The following is an 11,176-nucleotide window of genomic DNA, read 5'->3' on the forward strand; positions in this document are numbered from 1 at the left end:
ATGAGAAAGATGTTTTATATGCAAAAGATGTGTTGATTCAAGTGAAAAGAGTTTTATAATGTTTTATATATGTGAAGAAAGTTTTATAATATTACTGAAAGAGAAAACGTACCAGTAACGTTAAAGAAAAGAGAACCTCCCATAAAGGGAAGAAATGTTGTGTTTGTGATCTTCTATGCGAATGCATTCTAAAATGTTGCATGTCTTTAATCTACCCTGTCTTTTACTCTGTTCCAGCCCGCGGATGTGCTGTATTTTACCAAGGGGGTGTGTGGTGCCTCTGAGGGTTCAGTCGTCACAGAGGTACTGCATCTCACCCAGAGGTGTGGTATCTCACCCTCAGGTAAGGAAGGAGTACAGCTCAGGACCCTAACACCTGCATTCACTACACCACATTTCCGGGGGACAGGGCGAGATTACTCCTATGGGACAGCACAGTCCCTGGTCCCTGGCTGGAGTGGGGGGAACCACCTAGAGAGGGGGAACCATGTAGTGGATGGGATGGAGGAAGTAGATCCTGGGAGCACATGACAGAGAGAGTATAAAATAGAGACACCATCTTAGATCACGGTGAGTTCAGTCAGAGGAGGAGAAGTGACAGGAGCAGAGGCTCTGTATGAGCTCTGCTCCAGAGGCGGGCCTAGCCAGTGAGGCCCAAGTCTGAAGAGAAGAGGAGAGAAGAGAGGAGAGGGAGCAGGATGGCTCCAGGAGGAGAAGAGAAGGGACCCTAGGGGTACGGGCCGCACAGAAAGCCACCCGTACGCCCGCTGCTACCAGGAGGTAGAGGGGTCAGGCCAGATAAGGGGAACCGGTCCCCCAACTAGTGGAGAACTGCAAGGCTCAACTAGAAACCGGAGGCTGCAGCACTTTATGTACCGTTAGCCAAAAGTCCACACCAGTCTCACTAAGAAGGTAGCCACAGGGGACAGAACAGACGTCGCCCGCCAAGGCCCGAGGGTATCGGATTGGAGTCACTAGGTGTGAGGTGCAGGGAGAAGGCCAGAGAAAGGACACACAGAAGGGGGTCCTGCTAAGTACTCCTGAGCTATCTGGGGGTGGACTGAGCCCCTCACTGAGTAAACACAGGACGACATGGGAAGTCGTGATCTGCAGTGATGACTTGGAATGAAACAACTGTGAGTAAAGTACCTGAGACTGCATCCCATTGACTCCCTGTTTATTACTGACTTCCTGCACAATAACCACCATCATCCACACACACTGCCCTGAAGCTACACTCTTCCTGTGGGGAGTTATACCACCCTTGCTGCCAAACCATCAGCTTCAGAGGACTGTTCTGCAGCGGCGGCCCCTATTAGCCGCACTCCACAGGTGGCGTAGTCGGACATTATATAACCTATACACAGATACTACCCTTGGATTGACCGCCCTGGGTCACGGACCGGGTCACCGCCACAGTGACTACAACCCCCAGCGTCTACTGGCCCGGCTCCGGGTACCCCACAGCCCAGGGGGCGCGTCATATGTTTATTTCCTTTGTGTGTGTTGGAACAACACAAAAAACCCCCAGAAGAAACAAAACACGTGTAATTACAATAATTTTCAGGGAGAAATACTTCATTTTCTGGAACAATTTCAAGGGTGCCAACACTTTCGGCCATGACTGTATCATATTGTCATATTCAGATATCTGAACTGGGCTAACTGCGCATATTAGCGCATCTGTTTATTTGAAACTTTTAGATATACTCTTCCATCTAAGTTTTGCTGTTCTTATGGGCTGTTTTTACTGTTTTTCATGCCCCTTCTGGGAACATTTCACTAATACATGTATCAGTTACTGTGTATAACACCCAAATGTGCTTTCATTATGTATGTGATTTCACCCAAGTCCAGATATTCTCTCTCTTTCTGGACTATCTTTTACCATGTTTGTGTAATTTTTTAGCGGGATTTTATTTGCATATGTTTAAATTGTACATTATAATAAAGCCTATAACAATTTTTGATCAGTCCTTCATTTATCTCTTATCCTATTGGTACTTTTGCTTGAATTTATAATACCAATTGGGCTTATGGTTGGTTCACTTAAACCGTTCAATCTGAACTGACAGTATCAGACTTGCCCATTTGTCAAATTTGTAAGATTCTAGGAATAATAGAGGAATAATACAACACAGAGATTAAGAAAAGAGCCTTCAGGATTGTTGTTTTATAAAGAATACTGATATTCACTTAAACAGTCATATCAGTGCTAAATCACTATATACAGGTTAATTATGAAGCACTCTTGTTTATGAGTACTTACCTTAAAGGGAATCTGTCAGAAGGTGAGAGAGTAGACACAGCTCTGATTTCTTCTGGATGTCAATTATGTCCGAAGGAGGGAAGAGTGAAGCGGCCGCTGATTTGCCGCAGGAATTGAATGACATAACAATGCCACGCAAGCCATGGTAGAGCCAATGCTGATATTAACACCAGAGGTGAGTGTAGGCGTTATTGTTTTACTGTGAGGAAACAGTGATTGAGAAGGGGTTGTCTGAGTAGTGGAAACCCCTTTAAGAAGAAATAAGTGCAACTTGGATGATTTGGGTAATTTGGAGAATGATATAACTGCTAACAGAATTATTGCACAATCCAGTTTTATTGATAAGAAGGTTGATGTAAGTTTTTTTTTTACTCTTTGATACATATGGTTGTAACTGTATGTTTTTGACAGGGTTTACATACAGTGAAGGAAATAATTATTTGACTTGCTGTTTTTGTAAGTTTGCCCACAAGACATGAACAGTCTATAATTTTAAGGGTAGGTTAATTTTAACATTGAGAGATAGAATATCCCCCCAAAAAATCAAGAAAATCACATTAATAAATTAGATAAATTTATTTGCATTTTGCAGTGAGAAATAAGTATTTGATCCCCTACAAACCATTATGAGTTCTGGCTCCAACAGACCAGTTAGACGCTCCTAATCAACTCATTACCTGCATTAAAGACAGCTGTCTTACATAGTCACCTGTAGAAAAGACTCCTGCCCACAGACTCAATTAATCAATCAGACTTTAACCTCTACAACATGGGCAAGACCAAAGAGCTTTCTAGGGATATCAGGGACAAGATCATAGACCTGCACAAAGCTGCAATGGGCTACAAAACAATAAGTAAGACTCTGGATGAGAAGGAGACAACTGTTGGTGCAATAGTAAGAAAATGGAAGAAATACAAAATGACTGTCAATCGACATTGATCTGGGGCACCATGCAAAATCTCACCTCGTGGAGTATCCTTGATCATGAAGGTGAGAGATCAGCCTAAAACTACACGGGGGGAACTTGTTTATGATCTCAAGGCAGCTGGGACCAGTGTCACCAAAAAAAACATTGGTAACACATTACGCCTTAAAGGTTTAAAATCCTGCATTGCCCGCAAGGTCCCCCTGCTCTGAAGTTTGCCAATGAACACCTGGATGATTCTGTGAGTTATTGGGAGAAGGTGCTGTGGTCAGATGAGACAAAAATTGAGCTATTTGGCATTAATTCAACTCACCGTGTTTGGAGGAAGAGAAATGCTGTCTATGACCCAAAGAACACCGTCCCCAATGTCAAGCATGGAGGTGGAAACATTATGTTTTCGGAGTGTTTCTCTGCTAATGGCGCAGAACTACTTCACCGCATCAATGGGAGAATGGATGGAGCCATTTACTGTAAAATCCTGAGTGACAACCTCCTTCCCTCCACCAGGACATTAAAAATGGGTTGTCGCTGGGTCTTCCAGCAAGACAATGACCCAAAACATACGGCCAAGGCAACAAAGGAGTAGATCAAAAAGAAGCATGTTAAGGTCATGGAGTGGCCTAGCCAGTTTCCAGAACTTAATCCCATAGAAAACGTATGGAGGGAGTTGAAGCTCGGAGTTGCCAAGCGACAGCCTCAAAATCTGAATGATTTAGAGATGATCTGCAAAGAGGAGTGGACCAAAATTCCTCCTGACATGTGCACAACCCTCATCATCAACTACAAAAAACGTCTGACTGCTGTGCTTGGCAACAAGGGTTTTGCCACCAAGTATTAAGTGTGGTTTGCCAGAGGGATCAAATACTTATTTCTCACTGCAAAATGGAAATAAATTTATCTAATTTATACAATGTGATTTTCTTGAGGCCATAATTTACATTATATACGGCAAGTGATACAGTAAACAGAACAAGCGATCATCAAAATATCGGAGATTCAAATCCTCTAAAAATAAAGAAATGAGAAAATAAACATAGCTAGTATTGCCATGTCTGTAAAAGTCCGATATATCAAAATATAAAACCAACTATCCCACAAATGGCATAAAGAAAAAAAAACAAGAACCCCAGAATTCGCATTGTTTGATTTTTGTACCTCTTTAAAAAAGCAATAAAAAAGTGATCAAAGCATTGTATGTAGCCCAAAAGGTATAAATAAACATGCCAGCTCGTCACACAAAAAAAAACCCTCAGACAGTCATATTGACAGAAAAATAAAAAATTTACGAGTTCTAAGTCGACAAAAAAGCCCCCCTTTTTTTTCAAAATGTTTATTTTCTTTAGCTACTATAATAATAATAATAATAATAATAATAATAATAAAAAACTCTACAAGTTTGTTATCCCAGTATTCATATTGACTTGAAGAGAATGAAACACAGAAAACCATGGCGGAATTATATTTATTTTACCACTTCATCCCACTTGGATTTTTTTTTCCCGTTCCTATGTCTATGGAAAAACAAAAAAGTTATAGCTCTTGTATGAAGGAGAGGAAAAAACTAAAGCCCAAAAACAAAAATGCTTAGGAGTGAAGGGGTAAGTGATCTTGTCTTCTAGTACTACTGCATTGGTGACCGATCCACTGATGTGGAGTTTATTGTTTTAACAAATATTAGAAATGGGATACATGTGATTACCTTCTTTCTTGCTCAGGGCCGTTTCTGCCATGAGGCAAGATGAACATCTCGCTTCAGTCGGCGGTCTGAAGTGCCTCTTAAGAGGCGGCATTTTGCTGGACCCATAAGTTGGGAGTTGGGATTCGTCTGTTTATCAACAATTCTCTGAACCATTTGTTAAACTGACATCTGGTTCTCCGAAGCTGTAGTACGCTGGATGCCAATCCAGTTCCTTGCTTTCTACATTCATCTTTGAGAATACAATTGAAGATATAAGCACCAATGCTGTAGAGGAGAAGTGCAGTGGTTTGATGAGGTCATCTCATCACTTTGCTGATGTCACTGCTGCACCGCAGAGGCAGCTGTGACAGAAGGGCAAGTAGTGATGAGCGAGCATGAATTGTTAACCCTTTTGGCGAGCACGCTCGAGTGCTCGACGAGTATTTGCGGCGTGCTCAGCATCGATGTTAGTGTCGCCGCGGCAGCATGTGTCACGGCTGTTAGACTGCTGTGACGCATGCAGGGATTGCCTGAATCCCAAGAATGAAAAGGCTACAATACTACTAAAACATTGTAGTCCTTATAGATTTTAGGTAGCTCACAGAAAAGGACACAAAATTCAAAAAACATCACAGAAAATATATCAGCCTCACCAACACCAGGTCAGATTACCAATGCACTACCAGGATGCAGCAGACCCCCATGATAAAGGCGGGGGCAGCTCATGTGCAAAATACTGATGCATCCAATTCATGGAGGGGGTGGCTGTGTAGTATTATACATGCACACAGATGGGGCTTGCATAAGACGTCAGTCACACAGGCACGTGTGATGCACAGTGTCTGGCTTACGGTCTATTGATGACACCCATACTATTAGATCATGCGGTCTGTCCAGCACTATATACGTGCACCCCCACAAGACAGATGCCCATATTCACCCAACCAACACTAAAGGGCCTAGCTGCTCCTTGCAAAATTGAAAACTGTGCAAGAAAAAGATGAAAAATAATGTATAAGATAAATAGATTACATGAGGTATTGGTCGATATTTTGGACAAAATGCGCAAGCTCGCAACCCACGTCAAGGGTCCTCATACTTATGAGTCCTAACACTAAAACTAAAAATGGCTCACAGAAAAGGACAAAAATTCAAAGAAACCAGCCTTGACCAGCAACACCAGGTCAAATTACCAATGCATTAGCAGGATGAAGCAGACCCCCATGATAAAGGTGGTGGTAGCCCAGGTGCAAAATACTGATGCAAACAGTCACTTCTTGTTTGATAGTCAACTGATAAAGAATACTGAAACAAGAATAAGGGGTTACTATTCTAACAGTAAAGTGGGTATAGAAGAAACCCTCCTGTAAGTGCAACTGCTAATTACTGAAACATACAATGTGAAGTTAACTTGTGACAAATTGTCTGAAGGTGGGGTTTGGTTTAGCCTCCTCGGGAACTCCCAATGGTACCTATGGGACTGAACGATGGGTAAAATCAGACAGCCACTCTGAGTGGAATTCAACTCCCAGAGGATTGGCGGAGTATAACATGGTACCTAGTCATGGTGAAGACTATCAAAGTATCAAAGTATGAAGGTATCAAGAACTGTACCATTAAAACTGTTTGGCAACTGTTAATTGTGCTGTGCCATTATGCATGTTGTAACTAGCATCTGGGCCTCCTTGTAACGAAATTAAGATTTACACAACATGGTGAACAGCAGTAGTCTTAAAGCAGAAGTCTGTAACCATCATGTACAAGTCCACATTCCAGGATGTAAAATAATGCATAGTGTACTTAAAGGGGTTGTCCGGTAAAAAGTGACCGGACAACCCCTTTAAAGTGGATTTGCATTTTGCAAACTTTAAGTTTATCGAAAGGACAAGAACACGGTGGCTCAGTGGTTAGCACTGCAGCTTTGCAGCGCTGGAGTCCTGGGTTCAAATCCCACCAAGGACAACATCTGCAAGGAGTTTGTATGTTCTCCCCATGTTTGCCTGGGTTTCCTCTGGTTTCCTCCCACACTCCAAAAACATACTGATAGGGAACTTAGATTATGAGCCACAATGGGGACAGTGCCCATAATGTCTGTAAAGCGCTGTGGAATTAATCGTGCTATATAAGTGAGTAAAATAAATAAATACATTTTTACTTTGTTGCCAAATTCTTTTTGTCTTTTGTGCAATTTTTATTCTAGTTTTTTTTTAGTCTTTTTTTTTCTGTTCAACAATGTAGAAGTGTTTTCATATCCAGATGTTTTTGGCTAATTCAGTATTTTATAATCTTTCTAAATATTGCAACATTTTTGCCCACTGGTATTCCCGTACCCTAGTAAAGTACAAAATCTGTCTTTTTTTGTGTAGTTGAAGACTACCGTGGGATATTTTAAGGCTTACTGAAATTGATTGTGAAACTTTATATTTTAAAAAGTGAGCAAAAGAGTAAAAAACATCTTTTGATTCATGCCAGATTCATCAAACATAGTGTGCCATTTTGATGAATTTGGTAAAAAGGCCACCAGCAAAAACAGAAAAACAACACATAAAAACAGCTTAAAAATGCACTGGAGAAATCTGAGCATTTGTGTCTTGTTCTGTTAGATAGTTTTGTCCCTCTAGATAGGTGGTGGGCAATTTAATTTTCCCAACAGGCAACATGAGAGACCATGAGAGAGCCAAACCAATAGGCTGAAATTAATTCTGCTCAATATTAATATTAACATATTAATTATAATTATTATTTTATATTAATAATAATTGTATCTTTTAATATTGAGCATAATTAAATATGCTTACACCACACTATATAATGTATGAGCCTGTACACAACCTCGCTATATATAGTATGATCCCACACACAGCCCCATATTCAGTATGAGCCCACATAAAACACATACTCACCTCGCTCCCGTTCCCCTGGCGCTCTGCTCCCGTCTTTGCTATATGCACTGACATTCGGCAGAGCAGATGGGATGTAGTGACATTATCTCGTCTGCTTTCTGAGTCACACAAGCTGAATTATGGAACAAGGAAGTGGAAGGATGATCCGATGGCTCCCTCCTCCACTATTATAGTAAATGCTATTTGCATCCTGAGCGTGCAAATAGTAGTGAAATGTTATTTCCTGTGGCCTGTGGGCCAGTGTTTTCAACCTTTCAACTGTTTTGGTCCACTGGCTGGACTGGAATAGCTAGGGACTGGATGTGGCCCTTCAGGACGCACTTTGCCCAGGTCCTGCTCTAGATTCATCAGGCCCTATTCTGCCTCTGATTTCTCTATAATAATTTTGGATAAGTAATTCCATGATGCATGTGTAGCGCCCCTGCGGGTTCAGTCACCACAGAGGTACCGCATCTCACCCAGAGGTGTGGTATCTCACTCTCAGGTAAGGAAGGAGTACTGCCCGGGACCCTAACGCCTATATCCAACACTACACTACTCCAGATCAGCAAGAGGGTCAAGATGTGTTGCTTTCCTGCTGAGCCCTGTCCCTGGCTGGAGTGGGGGGAACCAAAGTGAGGGGGAACCATGTAGTGGGTGTGGGTGGAGGAAGTAAATCAGGGGAGCACTTGTTAGGAATAACAGATCAGCGGTTCTCAGTGGAGCACAGTTTGTAGGGCAGAGTCATTTTCCATCTTCAGAATCACTGGGTAAGTCTGTTCTGTAGTGTATAAGCGCTTATGGTCAGCAGGGTTCTCTCTCTCTCCTGTAGAGTGTAAGCTCTTGTGGTCAATAGGGTTCTCTCTGTCATGTAGAGTGCAAGTTCTTATGGTCAGTAGGGTTCTCTCTGTCATGTAGAGTGCAAGTTCTTATGGTCAGCAGGGTTCTCTCTCTTCTGTAATGTGTAAGCTCTTATGGTCAGCGAGGTCCTCTCTTTCTCCTATGGAGTGTTAGCTCTAATGGACAGCAGGCTCCTCTTTCTTCTGTAGAATAGAGCATTCTTATGGTAACATTCTTATGGTTAGCGGAGTCCTCTTTCTTGTGTAGAGTGTAAACTCTTATGATCAGTGGGGTCTTCTCTCTCTCAATGTAAAATGTAGGCTTTTATGCTTAGCAAGGTTCTCTATCTCCTCTTTCCCACATGTATTTACTGAGTAACTACAAACTTTCCAGTATTGAGATCTACACAAGTTTATTTGGCGTGAATTGAGTATTTTGGAAAAATTCTGCAAAGCCAGCGAATTCGAATTTTCAAAGATTTGCTCATCTCTAGTCCTATAGTTAAACCCTTTAAAGAAACATACAATCTTCATTATTTATCAGTACCAGTGACATAAAAATAGGGAATGCAAAATCGGCAGTTGTACGCAGGCATAACCAGGTCCTGGAGCTAAAAAAACTCTCAAAGGCTCTACTGCCTCATATAAGGAGAATAGTACTACAAATGAAATGGGGGCTTCATATTATGTCTCAAGTCAGTTAACAAATATTTTTAACCTAACAAACCTCTCAGTTTAAGGAGAAAAGCTAGTTATTAGTAAAATCGAATTAAGGATCAAAGCACATAATGTGCTGCCTTTAGCGTTAACCAAGTGGTTTGGTACATTCTATATAGCCCAGATAGCACAACAATACAAACATTTCCACTATTTACCTGTGTTCTTCCTGATCTGGTCCTGAGATCGGCTTCCTTTAGTCAGAAATCCATCCACCACAGTAAATGGATGGAATCAGTAGTTTAGCTAATCCAGCTATGGGGAGTCAATTCTCAAGTACATTTATGAGAACACCCTGTGACCTGCTGGAGACGCTCCCTCTGTCCTTTGCCCAGGACATACTCTCATTGGTGTTTGCATAATGAAAAGCTAATGGGAATTTTACTTAGCTAGATATGCGCCTCCCTCTCACCTGATCAAATATGTCACCTCTCCACTGGAGAAAGCAGCCATTGTGCTGCCCGGTCCGTATTGTATTTCTATTCACTGCCGTTTGAGTATTTTCAGCTTTTATGTTCATTTAACCGTTTTCATTCTACCATACAGGTTTTCCATTTCTATAATTTCTTCTACATTCTTTCCTGTATATGTGGTAAATGTTCAATTGCTATCATTATTGCTTGTTGAACATTAACTCCGGTTTATGATCGAGTTAATGAAAACACATTTTCCACTAGATGGATACACTTAACCTGTTTTTAACTTCTTTTGGCAATGAATGAAACATAGAATTGGGTGCATTTATGATTTATACACATTGACTATGCCCCATTTCAGAATGCAGATGTAAGAGGGTCCCTGTGCAAATACAGTATATGGTCTTGTGCAGTGTATCTATCAGTGATAGAAGCTGCTAGCTAGTTTGGAGGTGGAAGTGGTCCCCTTACCTTTCAGACCCCTGTGTGGCTGCACAGATTGCCCCAATGAAATGTGCTCCCCTTCCCCAATTTGTAAACATACACCATGTCCTTGCCATTTAAGGGTTGGAAAAGAAAATGTAGCAATAGATCAGTCTTTAGTAATAACACTGCATACATCATTTATGATATGTGAAGATACAGAAAGGGGCAGGCGATTCTTTTACGTAATTCTGATTACATACGTCCATACTGACTCACCTTCTAGACAGGCCATTGACGTAGATGGTTCTTATTAAATACGTTCTTGAGAAGTAGCAATAAGATCTCAATTTACATATTACTACTCTTGATCATGATGTGTTGGATTAAGCAGAACATGACCCAGGTAAATACAATAAATCTTTGACCAGATTACTGTCCACAGTTACTTTACAACATTTTATAAACAATTCTGTTGGGAATACAGTAGATCAATTTGTAAGTTTTCAACATCATATCTTATTTTTTTCAGCCTTGAGGGACATGCCCACCATCTGCGTACTTTCCTACAATGACAAATTGCTTATCCATTATTACATTAGATTAGCAGAAAATGAAAAACACAAATAGAATGTATTCATTTTGCAATTTTTCTATAAAGTAGATATCTTAGCAAACTTTTCTCGGACATCCTAAGCAGATGATACTTGACCATATTTCAATCTGCACCTCTGAAATCTGGGATTCATTTATATTGTCATAGTTCAACATCACAGACTGCAATTTCACCCTCTCTTCTAGTAATGATATCATGTAAAAAAAACATTTCAGAACATTGCAGAAAAATTAAATATTATGATCTTACATGATGCTCATAGGAAATTTAAACAGGCCACTAACACTAATGCTATAGAGCAGCGCTAACTAAAAGGCCACGTTCACTAATTCAATATTTGGTCAGTATTTTCCCTCAGTATTTGTAAACCAAAACCAGGAGAGGAACAATCAGAGAAAAGTATAATAGAA

At 40.9% G+C, this 11,176-nt stretch overlaps 1 protein-coding gene across 2 annotated transcripts in view; it reads right to left on the reverse strand.

Annotated features, from left to right (window-relative positions):
* EPS8L3 (EPS8 signaling adaptor L3) overlaps positions 1 to 9,911 on the reverse strand; it is a 187,965-nt gene extending 178,054 nt beyond the window's left edge. The window contains exon 1 of one of the 2 annotated variants that reach the window (XM_073666830.1): positions 9,724 to 9,911. The gene's annotated coding sequence lies outside the window, so the exon portion shown is untranslated. Of the gene's footprint in view, positions 1 to 9,469; positions 9,689 to 9,723 lie in introns of those variants that run through there. The other variant, XM_073666829.1, reaches the window with a different exon arrangement.
* Between the last annotated feature and the right edge of the window lie 1,265 nt (positions 9,912 to 11,176).

The sequence above is a fragment of the Phyllobates terribilis genome, unplaced genomic scaffold (genome assembly GCF_046119375.1).
Source record: "Phyllobates terribilis strain yellow unplaced genomic scaffold, ASM4611937v1 Scaffold_2__4_contigs__length_985480577, whole genome shotgun sequence".
Taxonomy (NCBI): Eukaryota; Metazoa; Chordata; class Amphibia; order Anura; family Dendrobatidae; genus Phyllobates; species Phyllobates terribilis.